Below are 12,985 nucleotides of genomic sequence, written 5' to 3'. Positions count from 1 at the left end.
TATCCATAGGTGGCAAAGAACGGAGTTTGTTTGGTTGAGTTGTTCACAGAGTTGTTAAATGCGAACTCTGCCATAGGGAGCCATTCTGACCAGTCTTCCTGTTGAGTGTTAATATAACATCTAAGATACTGTTCGAGAGTCTGATTAAGGCGCTCTGTCAACCCATTACTCTGAGGGTGATAAGCTGTAGAGTATCGAGTAGAAACTTTCAGTAGTTGACACAAATTTCGCCAGAATTGGGACGTGAATTGTGTTCCCCTGTCTGTCACAATGGAGGATGGAACACCATGTAGTTTAACAATAGTAGATAAAAATACCTTAGCGGTAGTAGTTGCATTCGGAACTTGTTTTAAAGGAATGAAGTGGGATAGTTTTGTCAGATGGTCAATTACAACTAAGATAGTAGTGTATCCATTGGAGGATGGCAGATCTACAATAAAATCCATACCTATGATACTCCAGGGCTTAGTAGGTATAGGTAGTGGGATTAGTAAGCCACACGGTTTGCTATGTGATTTTTTCTTAATGTTGCAAATGGTGCAGGAAGTTACATATTGATAGATGTCTTTTTTCATTAAAGGCCACCAATATTGTCTTTTGATGAGTTCAGTAGTTCGGGTTATTCCTGGATGTCCAGCTAACGGGGAATCGTGATGAAGTGATAATATCTGTTTTCGTATTGATGGTGGAATATAGATTAAGTTATTGTACATGCTCAACCCCGTAATGGAATCCTTCAGACAGTATTCCGGAAGAGATGAATCCGTCTGGAGGGCATCTAAAATATCTGACTGAAGATTGATCTTTGTGGAAGGTATAATTAGGTTTTGTTCCTTATCATTAGAAGTAGGTTCAGTGGTTCTAGATAAAGCATCTGCCTTAAAGTTTTTTAGACCTGGTCTATAGGTTAAAATAAAATTAAACCTATCCAGATATAAGGCCCAACGTACCTGTCGAGATGACAAGGTCTTACTTTTCTTTAAATATTGGAGATTCCTGTGATCGGTATATATAGTGAATGGCATGGAGGTTCCCTCGAGAAGATGTCTCCAATGCTCTAAAGCTGCCTTCACTGCCAACAGTTCCTTATCACCTATTGAATAATTCTTCTCGGCAGGTGTCAATAATCTAGAGTAGAAGGCAATAGGATGTTGTTTTTTCGATTCTGAGTTGGTTTGGGTCAGGACAGCACCAATTCCTGAGTTAGATGCATCAACCTCCAGCGTAAAAGGAAGAGTAGGATTAGGTAATTGTAAAAAAGTTGCAGTATTAAATTTTTGTTTGAGTGATTGAAAGGCAGTTTCTGCTTCGGAATTCCAACAGAACTTTCCTTTACCAGTTAGACGAGTGAGTGGTTGTAAGGTGGCTGAATAGTGATCAATGAAATTTCTATAAAAGTTGGAAAATCCAAGGAACCTTTGTAAGGATTTGTATTAGTAGGAGTAGGCCAATTGAGTATGGATGAGATTTTTTCGGGATCCATTTGGATTCCGGTAGGTGAAATGATGTATCCAAGGAATTTGATAGTGTCCTGGTGAAAGTAACATTTTTCCATTTTGGCGTACAGATGATGTTCTCTTAACGTAGAGAGTACCCACCGTACATGTTTTTGATGTTCTGTTAAATTTTTAGAATAGATGAGGATGTCATCCAGATACACTATAACGCAGATGTCCATGAGATCTTTAAATATCTCGTTGATAAAGAATTGAAACGTAGCCAGAGCATTTGTCAATCCAAAAGGCATCACGTTATACTGGTATAAACCATACCGGGTCTTGAAGGCTGTTTTCCACTCGTCTCCAGATCTCATACGGATGAGGTTGTAGGCCCCGTTTAGGTCTAATTTAGTGAAAATGGTGGCTCCAGTCAGACGTTCTAGTAATTCCGGAATCAGAGGGAGTGGATAACGATTTTTAACTGTTATTGCGTTTACTGCACGGTAATCGATAATGGGTCGAAGGGTTCCATCTTTGTTAGTTACGAAAAATATGGCAGATGCTATGGGGGAAGATGAAGGAGATATAAAACCTTTCTTTAAGTTTTCATCAAGGTATTCCCGGAGATGTTGTAGTTCTTTTTGTGAAAGTGGAAAAATGCGATTAGTAGGTAACGGTTCACCTTCTTTGAAGTCTATAGGGCAATCGAATGTTCGATGTCATGGAAGGTTTTCTGCATTCTTTAGATTAAATACATCAGAGAAATCACTGTATTGTTTCGGCAGTAATGGTTCAATATGGTTGATAGCAATGTAAGGAAAGCAGGTTTCTGTACAATATGAGGAGTTAAATGTTAATGTACAAGATTCCCAATTTATCATAGGGTTATGTTTTTGCAGCCATGGAAAACCAAGTATGATTGGATGTAAGGAAGAGGGTATGATATCATAAGTGATGAACTCTTTGTGACCATTGTTAGTTATAGTTAGTAGGGGAACAGTGTGGTGAGTGATGGGACCATTGAGATATTGGGACCCATCAATAACTCTCACAAAGACTGGGGTTGCTTTTTTCACACATGGTATTTTATTTTTTGTTACAACTGTTTGAACAATGAAATTGCCATAAGCTCCGGAATCAATTGTGGCTGCTTCCTGGAACTGCATTTGGTCCCACTGTAAAGATAGAGTTAAAATTAATTGAGTATGTTTTTTGTGAAGTGTGGAAGAGTGATTAGATTCTATCTTACCCTTTCTTGGTCGATTCAGAAGAGGACAAGTAGAAACATCATGCTCCTTGTTGCCACAATACATGCATAATTTTGCTTGTTTTCTTCGTAGTTTTTCTTCTGTGGAAAGTGGACCTCTTATGGTCCCAATCTCCATTGGTATAGAGGCTGGAGCTGGTTTATCTAGATTAGGAGAGTACTGTTTTCTAGAGTGAGTATCAGGTTGGTATCTTTCATGTCTTCTCTCTCTAAATCTTCTGTCGATGGAGATGGATAATTTGATAAGGCCTTCTAGGGTATCTGGCATCTCAACCCTAGATATTTCATTCTTTAGGTATTCGGAAAGCCCCAGACGGAATTGTTTTTTTAGGGAAATGGAGTTCCACTGTGAGTCTGTACACCATAATTGAAACTCCGCAATATAATCCTCGACGGCTCTCTTGCCTTGTTTGAGGGAGCGGAGATTATTTTCTGCGGTTTGCTGTTTATTTATGTCTTCATATAGGATTGCCATAGCGTGAAAGAAATCTTCCAAAGAGTTAAGGATTGGATCATCGGATTCGAAGAACCTATTGGCCCATGCCCGTGGTTCTCCACTCAGGCACGAAATAGTAGTGCAGACTTTGATCTTGTCATTACTATAAGTCTGGGGTTTCATGGCAAATAAGAGTAGGCATGAGTTTCTAAACTCACGAAATTTAGATCTATCCCCAGAGAATGGAACTGGGGGGTTTACTTGTGGTTCAGGTTTTTCAGAGGCTTTGAGTGTAATCAATTCATTTAAAGCTCTTTTCAAAGCAGTGTTTTCAGTTTGAACATCCCTTAATCCCTGGGCCAGGATGTCTACCTTTTGGTTCAGAGAAGTTATTTCATTACTCATGGCTAGTGGTGATGAAACTGTTATATCTTTAGGCTTGATTATTCTGTTATGTTCCACTATTCAAATTTCATAGAATGGAAACATATAAGTGTAAATTATGGTTTTGTAGCTTTTTGTTGCAACCTCCAAGTCACAGTGGATTTAGTGAGGAAGTTAACCACACAAGTAGCAAAGTTTATATATGTGATTTGGTTTAGCAGATTAATCACAAGAATACAATTAGTTATTTAATGTTATATTGATAAGATAAATGTTAGTTTAATCTTCAGGAGAGAAGAATTAAGGTCTTGCAAATGATCAGTGACAAAATGGATCAAGAGGATATGCACAGTCTCATTTGGCAATGATATAAAATGAAAACTATACTTGCGTTTGCTGCTGCAGATGACAAGCGGATTAATACTGCAGACTCACCCACCTTGGATACCGACAAGTGGAATTAAGGTACCGTTGTTCAGAATATGGTAAGTGTTCGATTGAGTTCTTTAGAAGTACCTGGTGTGATTTGAGAGTTGAGTCTTAAGAGACTTTAGTGCGGCTGAAGTAAATGATCCTCTAACCCTCCTGGTTCACGAGTGAACTGTTAGAGTTAAAACGCTGAGTGGACAGCGTGTGACGTCACTCGGCAGTGTAAAACTTACAGGCAAATGGAAGTCCTGTGTAACAGGGAGAGAAGCCGGTAAAGCAAGTTCAATAGTAAGATGTATTTTGCAGAGAATGCCTTGAGGAGTTTGAAAGTCACAAGTTGGCTTTGGTGGATAATGGTTTTGAGAGGTTAGTAGAGGAAAAGTTTTAACTGTGAAATTGTAATCCAATTTGCAAAGGAGATCTAACAAACTAACTGTCCCTATACACTCACAATAATCAAGCAAGGAACATGGATAAAGCAGTGACCTTTATAGATGTTAACAGGAAGTGGTTCAGTTCTTAAAGAGACAGTGGATCGTGACAGTACCAGAAGGTGAAAAGTATAAGATAATGTCTAAATATTCAATCTTGGTAGATTGAATATTACTGGTAAATTCTAAACCGTAATCATTCGAATTCAAATTGGCTGAAAAGAGAGAGGCCTCCTCATGAGATACCCTAAACAAAAAGATAAGGTTGTCTATGTATCGGCCATAAACACCAGACTCACACCCATAGGTGACCCATAAATATGGGTTTCCTCAAATCTGCCCATATAAAGATTGGCAAAACTGGGTGCGAATCTGGTGCCCATGGCCATACCCTTAATTTAAAGGAAGAATTGTCCTTGATACTGGAAATAGTTGTGGTGGAGGATGAAATAAATAATTTCACTAATAAATTGTTGTTGTTTTTTGGGCATGTAAATATCAGTTTTGAAATAAGATTGAATCACCGTTATCCCTTTGTCATGTTGGATGTTAGAATATAAAGAACTAACATCGCTCGTTATCCACCACAGTTCTTGATCAGTCTTTCTTAAACCTAATGTTGCCAACTTATTCAGTGAATCTGAAGAATCCCTAATAAAAAAGGTACAGCTATTATGTGTTTTTGTAGGAATGAATCAACAAAGGCAGATAGGTGGTCAGTGAGACTAAAGATGCCAGCTATTATAGGGCGCCCTGAAGGATTTAATGCATTTTTGTGTACCTTAGGTAGATGGTAGTAAAAAGCTATGTTTGGAGCTTTAGTGTACAGGTAGTCTCTCTCCTTTTTAGTGAGAATACCTTCTTCAAACCCTTCTTGTAGAAGAGAGAATAATTGTTTTTGATAGATGGATGTGGGATCTCTTGATAATATTCTATAATAGCTGGCATCTTTAAAGGGAACCATAACACCTGCTTTGAAATGTTTTTTACTAACTTTTTCTGATTATGAAAAATAAACTAACTACAATTCTGTGTGTGGTCATCAATTTACTGCATTCTGTTGCAGAAAACACCTTTATAATTTGAATGTTAATCTGCAGACTACAATCTGCTATGTATGCTGCCATATTGGCAATTACTTTCCACTACAGTGGGTCATGTGACAAAAACGTCACCTTCCTCTGTTACTAACACTAAGAAAGCAGAGTGATCACGTTCAGTGTCTGAGAAGAACGGCATCAGGCACTGCTATAATTATAAATACCAAGAGCAGGGAAGGAAGTGGGAGGGGGAGAGGAATGCAGAGGGGGAAGAAAGGCTCCGGAGACAGAACGCAAACTCTTGCTGCAGATATAAATGTAAAAAGAAACATCTGCATTCATCTAAGTTACTCACAGTCTCAGGAGTCTCCCTCCCCCTTCCTCCCCTGCTCTTGGTATTTATAATCCTAGCAGTGCCTGAAGCCGTTCTTCTTAGACACTACAGTCATGCTCTGCTTCCTCAGCATTAGAAAAAGGAAGTGCCGTGTGAGTCACGTGACCTACAGTACTGATGTAGAACGCACGTTATAACATGGCAGCTGACATACAAAGTGCTAGGCTGCAGATTAAGCGGTTATTAAATTATTTATTATGAGGCTGGTTTTCTACAACAGAATTAAAAGATGAAGACTGCATACATAATTGTTAGTTAGTTTATTTTGCAGTATTAGAACAAGTTAGTTTAGAATATTTGAAGCAGGTGTTATGGTTCCCTTTAAGAATCCGATCAGCCTCATGGACATAGTCCTTGGTATCCTGTAGAACAATTCCTCCCCCTTTGTCCACCTGGTGGATTATTAGATCTTAATTATTAGTAGGTTTTTTATCGCCTGTCGTTCACCAGGGCTGAGATTATATTTAAATTTAGTTCTAAGCCTTTCTAAATCTTTTAATACCATAGATTGAAATATACTGATGTGTGAATTTTTTTACCTTGGGGGATTGAAATTAGATTTGGGCTTAAAGTCTGTATGTATATAGTTCCCTGTCAATTGTTCTAACAGTGTATCAGGTTCGTATGTTATACAAATGTCCCTTAAATGCTCATCCATAGAGTCTACAATAATTGGAATATTGGAAGTGTTTTTAAGACGTTTCTCCGCAAAATATTTCTGCAGAGACAGCTTTCTGGTGAAGTTGTTAACATCAACAAAAAGTTGAAACATATTGGGGGTATTGGACGGGCTAGATGATAGGCCCTTCCCCAAAACTCTAATTTCGTAATTACTAAGTGCATGTTGAGACAAATTAAAAATCCCTTTTTAAGTTTTAAAAGTTTTTCTTTTTGGCGGTTGTGGATTTTCCTCTGCTTCCACGTTTGTGTAAGCTCTTTTTTGACGTGGGGGACGAGGGGACATTGACCATTGATCTATTCGATGGTCTGGGCCCACATCTAAAAAAGGAGTTGAGCATTGCTCCTCCTCAAATGGTGTGGGTGGGTCACTGTTAAATTTATGGCCCTCATGACTGAGCAGCTGATATTTATTAGCTGATTCAAAAGACTTGTTATAAGTCCTAGGTGAATGTACATAGTCTGAAGACCTAGAAGAATTGTATATAGGCCTCTCTTTAATGGGGGGCCTATCAGTATAGGTTTTTGTTTCTATATTAGATGACCTATCATTGTGAAAATGGGTAGAGGGTCTATTAGAATGAAATTCTTATGGCTGGAAAGATTGATGATATCTGTGTGAATGGTGTTCATTTTGTTTGTTCCAATTATTGTGTTGATTGGCATAGTGAGAATTGTGTTGGTGATTTCTATTCTCAGATGGTCTATTATAGTAAGTTTGTGTATTGCTGTGAGATTGGTGGTACTCAGTATTATCATTCCTAAGAGGTAACTCAGGTTTAGGCTCAGTGAAAGAATGTTGTGATCTTTCATGTTTCAATGTATTATAATTGGATTAAGTCGTCTTGTAATGTTTATTTCTATTGGAATTCACATAGTTATATTGTCGGTCATAGGAGTTTTGTGTATATCCATTATAATCATTATAAGTCCTATAAGTGTATCTCGATTGGTTTACTGATGTATTACTACTATACGGATTATCATTGTTTTTTGTATTATTAATATGATTATAGGTGTATACTTCACCTTTAGAGTAGTATCCCTCATCTCTGGCAAATTTTTTATTTTTATTTTTGATTATCTCACTCTGATAGTCATCTGCTCTATCGTATACCAATTTTCTATGTTTCTCAAAATCACTATGATTAAGAAATTTTTCTAAATCTTTCTGTGTGTTATCAATTTCTAAACCCACTTCATTATATAATTTTTGTCGATGTTTTATTAGTATATCCATGAAGGTATAAGCACAGACAGAGAGGGCATCTTCCCATTCTTTTAAAACTTCAGAGTTATTTTTAAAAGAACAATTTTTAAAAACTCTAAGTCCTCTAGGTATTTGTTTTTTAGTTTTATACTTCTGAAGGGTCTCTGAGTCCCACCAATGTCTGTGTTCAACCTTCAATAGATGTTCCAAATTATTAAACAAGGATTGCATGGAGGGATCAGAATTATTCTCAGTAGATTCTAACATCTCAATATTAGTGTTATTTGTACTCCTATTTGATCTCTCCAAAGCAGATAACATTCTAATTAAAGTCGACTGCCCCTAGTGGCCTCTGAGGTGACACTCAAAAGTGAGTTCCCTTTGTTGGAAGATATATAAAATTATAGGGGGCGCCCTTACTGAGGTGGTTGATGAAATCAGTGTATTTCAAATTAATGAGAAAAGACACACCAATCCAAAATATAACAGAATGAAGCGATAACTGATGAGTGAAACCGAATTGGCACCAGTGATAATCATAGGTGATTAACTAAAATTCCACAAATAGTAACTATACATATACACACAAGCGCACAAGTGGTTCTATATAGATATGTGTAATTACCTTTCTAATGCCTGTGTATAAAAGGGGCACTAATTTGAGAGATGTTCTTGTTAAAGCTGATATTAGCTCTGCTAATAAGAAAAAACAGGGTTATATATCTGAAAAAAACTCTGGCTGCTATCCCTGCTTAGGTTGCCACCATTGTAATAGCATGATCAATGGATCTGTTTTTGTACATCCTCAGAAAGGCCGTACATTCTTGATTTAAGGCTATTTTACATAAAATGTAACACAGATTATGCCATTTATCTGTTGAAATACCCATGTGGGCTTATTTACATTGGAGAAACGACCTGCAGGGTGCAAGATAGAATAACTGAACATAAATCAAACATCAGAAGACGAAATATCAAATCCCCTGTAGCTACACACTTTATGCAGGCAGGTCATAGTATAAGTCAGTTAAGATTTTAAATAATAGAACATGTTTCCCCTTTCAGGCGGGGGGGGGGGGGCGGGGGGCAATAGAGAGCAATATTTGAAACAGATAGAATCCTTTTGGATCTTCCATTTAAATTATCTATATGAATAAATATTATTGGCCAGTTTACGAGTTTTGCGTTATGAGCTGTGCGGTGCTACCATGCTGTTTTTTCTCACCCCTCACTTACATGCAGCGCTGGTATTACAGGTTTTTACAAACCCGGCGTTAAAAGGCAAGAAGTGAGCGTAGAGCAAAATTGAGCTCCATAACGCACTCCAATACCAGCGCTGCTTAAGTCAGTGGTGAGCTGGTCGTACGTGCTCATGCACGATTTCCCCATAGACATCAATGAGGAGAGCCGGCTGAGAAAAAATATAACACCTGCAAAAAAGCAGCGTAAAACTCAGTAACACAGCCCCATTGATTCCTATGGGGAAACTAAAGTTATGTTTACATCTAACACCCTAACATGAACCCCAAGTCTAAACACCCCTAATCTTACACTTATTAACCCCTAATCTGCTGCCCCCGACATCGCTGACACCTGCATTATACTTATTAACCCCTAATCTGCCGCTCCTGACACCACTGCCACCTACATTGTGCTTATTAACCCCTAATCTGCTGCCCCCAACATCGCCGACACCTACCTTATATTTATTAACCCCTAATCTCCCGCCCCCAATGTCGCCGCAACCTACCTACATTTATTAACCCCTAATCTGCTGCCACTATATTATATGTATTAACCCCTAAATCTAAGTCTAACCCTAACCCTAACACCCCCTAACTTAAATATAATTGATATAAATCTAAAGAAAATTACTATCATTACCTAAATTATTCCTATTTAAAACTAAATACTTACCTATAAAATAAACCCTAAGATAGCTATAATATAACTAATAGTACATTGTAGCTAGATTAGGGTTTATTTTTATTTTACAGGCAAGTTTGTATTTATTTTAACTAGGTAGAATAGTTACTAAATAGTTATTAACTATTTACTAACTACCTAGATAAAATAAATACAAAGTTACCTAAGACCTAACCTAAGTTACACTAACACCTAACACTACACTACAATTAAATCAATTCCCTAAATTAAATACAATTATATAAATTAAATTAAATTAGCTAAATCACAAAAAAACAACACTAAAATACAGAGAATAAAAAACAAATTACAAGATATTTAAACTAATTACACCAGCTCTTTTACCTGTAAAAATAATATAAACAACCCCCAACAGTAAAACCCACCACCCACACAACCAACCCCCCAAATAAAAGCCTAACTAAAACAACCTAAGCTCCCCATTTCCCTGAAAATGGCATTTGGATGGGCATTGCCCTTAAAAGGGCATTTGGCTCTACTGCAGGCCCAAAGCCCTAACCTAAAAAATAAACCACCCAATAAACCCTTTAAAAAATCCTAACACTAACCCCTGAAGATTCACTTACCGGGAGAAGTCTTCATCCAAGCGGCAAGATGTCCTCAAGGAAGCCGGCAGAAGTGGTCCTCCAGACGGGCAGAAGTGGTCCTCCAGATGGGCAGAAGTGTTCATCCAGACAGCATCTTCTATCTTCATCCTTCCGGCGCAGAGCGGGTCCATCTTTAAGACATCCGACGCGGAACATTCTCTTCTTCCGACGGACTAATGACGATTGAAGGCACCTTCAAATGACGTCATCCAAGAAGGCGTCCCTTAGATTCCGATTGGCTGATAGAATTCTATCAGCCAATCGGAATTAAGGTAAAAAAAATCCTATTGGCTGATTGGATCAGCCAATAGAATGCAAGCTCAATCCTATTGGCTGATCCAATCAGCCAATAGGATTGAAGATCAATCCTATTGGCTGATCCAATCAGCCAATAGGATTTTTTCTACCTTAATTCCGATTGGCTGATAGAATTCTATCAGCCAATCGGAATCTAAGGGACGCCATCTTGGATGACGTCATTTAATGGAACCTTCATTTGTCGTTAGTCCGTCAGAAGAAGAGAATGTTCCGCGCCGGATGTCTTGAAGATGGACCCGCTCCGCGCCATAAGGATGAAGATAGAAGATGCTGTCTGGATGAAGACTTCTGCCCGTCTGGAGGACCACTTCTGCCGGCTTCCTTGAGGAAATCTTGCCGCTTGGATGAAGACTTCTCCCGGTAAGTGAATCTTTGGGGGTTAGTGTTAGGATTTTTTTAAGGGTGTATTGGGTGGGTTTATTTTTTAGGTTAGGGCTTTGGGCCTGCAATAGAGCTAAATGCCCTTTTAAGGGCAATGCCCATCCAAATGCACTTTTCAGGGCAATGGGGATCTTAGGTTTTTTTAGTTAGGGTTTTATTTGGGGGGTTGGTTGTGTGGGTGGTGGGTTTTACTGTTGGGGTTTTACTGTTTGCATTTTTTTTTTACAGGTAAAAGAGCTGATTTCTTTGGGGCAATGACCAGCAAAAGGCCCTTTTAAGGGATATTGGTAGTTTAGTTTAGGCTAGGGTTTTTTTTTATTTTGGGGGGCTTTTTTATTTTGATAGGGCTATTAGATTAGGTGTAATTAGTTTAAAGATCTGTAATTTGTTTTTTATTTTCTGTAATTTAGTGTTTTTTTTGTGATTTAGCTAATTTAATTTATTTAATTGTATTTAATTTAGGGAATTGATTTAATTGTTTTGTAGTGTTAGGTGTTATTGTAACTTAGGTTAGGTTTTATTTTACCGGTAAATGTGTATTTATTTTAGCTAGGTAGTTATTAAATAGTTAATAACTATTTAGTAACTATTCTACCTAGCAAAAATAAATACAAACTTGCCTGTAAAATAAAAATAAACCCTAAGTTAGATACAATGTAACTATTAGTTATATTGTAGCTAGCTAAGGGTTTATTTTATAGGTAAGTATTTAGTTTTAAATAGGAATAATGTAGTTAATGTAGTTAATGATAGTAATTTTATTTTGATTTATTTAAATTATATTTAAGTTAGGGGGTGTTAGGGTTAGACTTAGATTTAGGGGTTAATACATTTAATATAGTGGTGGCGACGTTGAAGGCGGTAGATTAGGGGTTAATAAATGTAGGTAGATTGCGGCGACATTGGGGACTGGAGACTAGGGGTTAATAAATATAATGTAGGTGGCAGCGATGTTGGGGGCAGCAGATTAGGGGTTAATAAATATAATGTCGGTGGCGGCGGTGTCCGGAGCGGAAGATTAGGGGTTAATAAGTATAATGTAGGTGGCGGCGATGTTAGGGGTGGCAGATTAGGGGTTAATAATATTTAATTAGTGTTTGCGAGGTGGGAGTGCGGCAGTTTAGGGGTTAATATGTTTATTATAGTGGCGGCGATGTCCGGAGCAGCAGATTAGTTGTTAAAAATTGTATTATAGTGTTTGCGATGTGGGAGGGCCTCGGTTTAGGGGTTAATAGGTAGTTTATGGGTGTTAGTGTACTTTTTAGCACTTTAGTTATGAGTTTTATGCTACAGTGTTGTAGTGTAAAACTCATAATTACTGGGGGGCGGAGTTAACCGCCAGCAGAGGCAGACGTGCTCGAGGAGAGCTCCTTCACTTAGACTCCTAAAAGTGCATATTACACCATAATTCTGCCTATACCTGGGGGTAATTCGGACATATTCCAGCCCACAATAACAGCCTTTTTCCCCTCATATAAAATTGGAGGCCCTTGTAAAACTTTTGAACCGCTGGTACCTCAATTGTCTTTGCAGCCGCTTTCCCTTACCGAAGTGCTCCCTACTAGCTCCGGAGGGTCAGGGATCCGCTCCGGAGCAGAGAACTGCTACTCTCTTACCAGCCGAAGGATCAGTTTGACGGCTGCACTTGGGACCGGAATCTTAGCCGCCATATCCTCCACGCCGCCCCGCCGGAGGACTGCCCTCCCTCAGGATCACCTACCCAGCCTCTCTAACCGCCATCTCGGGAGTGGCACATCTTGACCTGGGTACCGCGGACTCCCATTTACTACCCGGACACACCGGGACCGTGCGCACCTGAACTACTTTGGGCGCGAAGATCCGCCATTTTAGTTGAGGCCTTTCCTCTCTGACGCGGCGCGGCCTACACTGAAGGGCTGTCAGAATCTCACTTACCCAGCCGCTTGCTGCCTCATCTACCCACAGCCCTCCGGCCCTGCAGAAGACGCCCTTGCTGCATCTCTGGACTCCCGGGGCATAAGAGACTCTGCAGCTACAGGCGCAGTTGCGGTAGAGGCCTCCGGAC

Source organism: Bombina bombina, chromosome 4 (genome assembly GCF_027579735.1).
Source record: "Bombina bombina isolate aBomBom1 chromosome 4, aBomBom1.pri, whole genome shotgun sequence".
Classification (NCBI taxonomy): domain Eukaryota; kingdom Metazoa; phylum Chordata; class Amphibia; order Anura; family Bombinatoridae; genus Bombina; species Bombina bombina.
Note: the sequence above shows the minus strand (reverse complement) of the source record.